Source organism: Camelus bactrianus, chromosome 2, assembly GCF_048773025.1.
Source record: "Camelus bactrianus isolate YW-2024 breed Bactrian camel chromosome 2, ASM4877302v1, whole genome shotgun sequence".
Lineage (NCBI taxonomy): Eukaryota > Metazoa > Chordata > Mammalia > Artiodactyla > Camelidae > Camelus > Camelus bactrianus.
The window spans coordinates 126,749,391-126,753,777 of NC_133540.1; the positions used below are offsets into that span (position 1 = coordinate 126,749,391).

The 4,387-nt window shown below is 39.7% G+C and overlaps 1 non-coding gene across 1 annotated transcript; it reads right to left on the bottom strand.

The window, feature by feature from the left end:
• Positions 1 to 577: 577 nt before the first annotated feature.
• Positions 578 to 684, bottom strand: LOC123613695 (U6 spliceosomal RNA). Its single transcript, XR_006721081.1, has one exon. It is a non-coding gene; the product is annotated as a U6 spliceosomal RNA (small nuclear RNA).
• Positions 685 to 4,387: the final 3,703 nt, after the last annotated feature.

Consider the following 4,387-nt stretch of genomic DNA (forward strand, 5'->3'; position numbering starts at 1 on the left):
TGCTAAGCATGTGCTCCATCTCTTGAGCTCTCCCCTCCTCCCACACCTATGTTTCTATGTATCTAGCTGTGTCTATTTATATGTGTAGATGTTGTGGTCTGGGTATGTGCGTATATATGTACTGTATACAGCTACGTATCTGCAGTACAGACTATGGATGGATATATATTCTAGATATAAAGATATTGGTACTGCAATATGTTTCAGGTTATATATTATAATACATCAGTATATATTAAACGCATATAATTGAGACTGCCAAACAGGAAGCACTCCGTAAATATCAACTTGTATTATTTTTTCACCTTATTTCAGTAGCGTCATGTCTCTCACTTTACTAATTCTCAGAATACATGGTTCCTTTTTACATACATACACAACCACTTTTAAACACAAATATGAAATTCAAGAGAATGTGATGGGTAGATAAATTTAGGATGCCAAGAGCACAGAAGAAAAGGCCAGTCACCAGATTTTACAAAGGATCCTCTGAACTCCTTCTCTGGACATTTAACTTGATATATTATCCTAAATGTCCTATGTCACATGGTCCACGAGGTCTTCCTTTAGTTTTCAGAAAAATATGGAACGCTTCACAAATTTGCATGTCATCCTTGCTCAGGGGACATGCTAATCTTCTCTGTATTGTTCCAATTTTAGTGTATGTGCTGCCGAAGTGAGGACTCAACTTGCATTATTATGTACATTTTAACTATGGAAAATGAAAGAGAGATTTAATTAATAATGGACAGAGCATGGACTTTAGACTCAGGCAAGCCTGGGTTTAAAACTTTGCTCAACATCTTATAACCTTGAGTAACCTTGGATGTGAAGTCTTTAGCCCATTTCAAAATCAATGCTCAAAAAGTGCTGCTGTCATTATTATTTCTTAATTGCTCTGAAATAAAGTTTTCCCATCTCAAAAATAATGATTATTATATTTATATTGATATAGAGCAATTATTGCTCATTTTGGTGAAAATAATAAGTATTTCATTTTTAGCACAAAGGGGGCCATTATAGGTAATCAATTAATAGTGATCATTTAACATTTTGTTATCATCTCCAACTATGTATTTTTTATGTAAATTGTCTCCTGTGTGGCAGAGGCTGTCTCCACCCAAATATTCCACTTTTCCTTCTGTAGGATAGAGCTGTCTCCGGGGAAGATTTGCCAGGAATGTGGAAATGCTGCCTCTAACTTTTAAAAGTATCTGACACAACATGATTTGAAGTTTGGCTTTACATTAACATCCCATGCATGAGAAAAAACAGTTTTGAGGCCCAAACCAAGTATTAATTTATCCAATTTAGAAAGTTTAATTTGGCATGGTCTCCTTGCTGAAGCTTGTTATTTCCATTATTCTGTTCACTTTTGATCTGAGTCTATTTAGACTTCGTTTGAACGTTGAATCTGTGGACTATTGGAATTATAGACCTGGAAAAGCCCCAAGAGATGATCTTAGAGTCCTGCTTTTCAAACTGTGATCTTAGGAACCACAGGGATGAAGAAGAGGTCCCTCACCATTTACCTTAGTTGTAAGAGAGGTCAGAGCCTGGGTGGGAACAGACACCCATCACTCCCACCCCTACTCTTCAGCCAGCCAGATCCACATGGATTCTGTATTATATGTTAGGCTTCTGACTAAGATGCCATTTGAAGAAGGATTTCGTAGCTGTCTGTCTATAGCAATGTCAAAAACAATGATCAAGATCAAGGGTCTGTAAACTTTGTAAAGGGCCAGATGATAAACAGAGACAGAATGGACTTCAACATTTTAAGTCTCTGTTGAAGTCCATACTGTCCCTGTTACAGCTATTCAACTGTTGTGGCAGAAAAGCTGCTCTAGACAATATGGAAACAAATGAGCATGGCTGTGTTCCAATAAAACTTTATTTACAAAAACGTGTGTTGGATTTGCTTGTAGACCCCTGATCTCATAGCAGCCCTCCTCTCATTTTACATTAAGAAATAGAGGTAGAGTGAGGTTAAAAGATTTACTTAAGGTAGTATAACAATTAGTAGCTGTTATGAGAATGAAACCTTAGTCTCCTTATTCATCTTCCTCACTCCCTGCTCCACCCCATCCATAACCAGTGTTTCTCAAAAGTCCTCAATGTGATGTTCTTTTCACATTCTCACATCCTGTAAGATTTAGCTGATTTTCTATCCCTCCTCTGTACTCCCTTCACAGACTGAATGCTTTGCATGTATTATCTTTTTCAATGTCTGCAACAACCCTATAATACAGATATTAGTCTCCATTTTATAGAGAAGAAAATGGGAGTTTAGAGACTTGCCCAGTGTCACAATTTTAACTGGCCTCCAAATTATCCTTATTGGCTCAGGCCACTGACCTTAGAATGATCACTGACTCCTCCCTTCCTCTTGGACACCACACTCAATCTGTCAGGAATTTGGTTCTGCCTTCAAAATAGGTTCAGAATCCAGCCACCTCTCATCACCTCCATGATTGCCTTCTTGACCGGGGCTTCTGCCATCTCTCCCCAGGATCACTGCAATGGTCTTCTGGAAGTTCCTCCTGCCTCTAGTTTTGTGCACTTAAAGTCAATTCCCACCATGGCAGCTGGAGAGATCCTGCTGGAACATGAGACAGCTCATGGCCATTCCCTGCTGAAGCCCTGCCATGGCTGCTCATGTCACCCAGTAAAGACAGAAATCCTACCATGGCCCTCATGGCCCTGCACCGTCTGCCCAGTCTTAGCTCTCTTCCTCCTCCCCCTCCCCTTCTTGTCCCTAACCTTGTTCATGGACAGATCTGGCCCCACATTAGGGCCTTGTCTCTGGCTGTTCCCCTACCAGCGTTTCCTCCCCTCCTCCACTCCACATCCGCATGGTTGCCCACCTGTCACCTACTTCTGGTCTCTGCTCTCATGCCACTTTCTCAAGAAGGCCTATCTTGACAACCTTACTTAAAACTACATTCTAAACTCCCTTGCTCTATATTCCCCAGGCCCCTTTCCCTGTTCTGTTTTCTTTTTCCCATTACCAGCTTCTAATATACTAATTTATTTATTATACTTATTGTTCATTGTCTCTCCCTTCCCCAGTCCCCAACCAATGTCCTTGACTTTATGATCTATATTTTGTCCACCTTTGTTTCCTAGTGTCTTCACCAGAGCTGAGCATGTAGCAGGCACTGAATAAATATTTATTTATTTATTGAATGAATGAATGAAACTGTCTTTTTTATTTCAAGGTTATGTTCTTAATTACTAAATTATATTCTAAAGGAGTGAGAGATTAAGTGAGTGAATGAATGAACAGAATGAGTGACTCTTCTACTGGCTTGGGAGTTCATTGACAGGGATGTCTCTTTATCATGTGAGTGTGCCTGGCACAGAGCAGGTGCTTAGTGGATACTTGTGGAATTAATGCACATCCCGCAGCACCAATTCTGACATTCGGTAGCCCTGTTACCCTGTAAAATATTCCCCTCCTGTTTTGGCCCATCGTGACCACAATTACTTCTCTTAGCCAAAAAAGCCCTTTGTCCCTTGGCTGAGGTTCAGACCCTGCTGCTTTCAGCCAGACTGGGCAACAAAAAGGAGCTTCAGAAGGAAGGACAACAGTCACTTTCTTTCTGCAGGATTCCTCCCAAGCTGTTTAAGCCTCTCCCCATGTCTCCTGTTTTAAAACCTTTTTGCTTTCTTTGCTCTGTAGGATTCCAGCTGACAGCCCAAAGAGGTGACTCTGGCTGGAAAGTATAAGAGTGAAACAGTCCTGGGAAATCCTTCCCCCAGGAAATATTGAAATATCAGGGCTTTTTTGGCCTGCATTTTGTATTCCAGATATTCTAGAGCTCAGATATTGGGGCAAAATTAAAGAAAATAGCAATCTGGTATATACAAAGGAGCAATTCTGTAGCAGCAAACTTGTCGACGGCAAGTGAAGTCTGGAGACAAAGCCCTGATGATTCCTTCTAATGCTATCCCACCCCAACCTCCAACTTTAGGGTTTTTTGTTTTGTTTTGTTTTGTTTTTTACATCAAGACATGCTGAGTGTCAGAAGGTTGCAGGTACCAGCTCTGCCACTTAGGAACTATGTCCTCTTAGGTAAATCATTTAGCTTTTCTAAGCTTTATTATATCATCTGTAAAATGGAAATATTAAATCCGAAATATCATGAGAAGTAAACAAGATACTGTGTTACCTTTGTGAAATGCTTTCTGATTTTCTTCAACAGTTAATCTCTATGTATGTGATAAAAACTCATAGTATCATAGTATCACACACACACACACACAGAATGTATGTAAAAACTGGTGAAATCTGAATAAGATCTCTGGTTTAAACTATTTGATGTCAATTTCTTGGTTTGATAATGGATGTAAGATACATGAAAGATATTATCTTTGGGGGGAA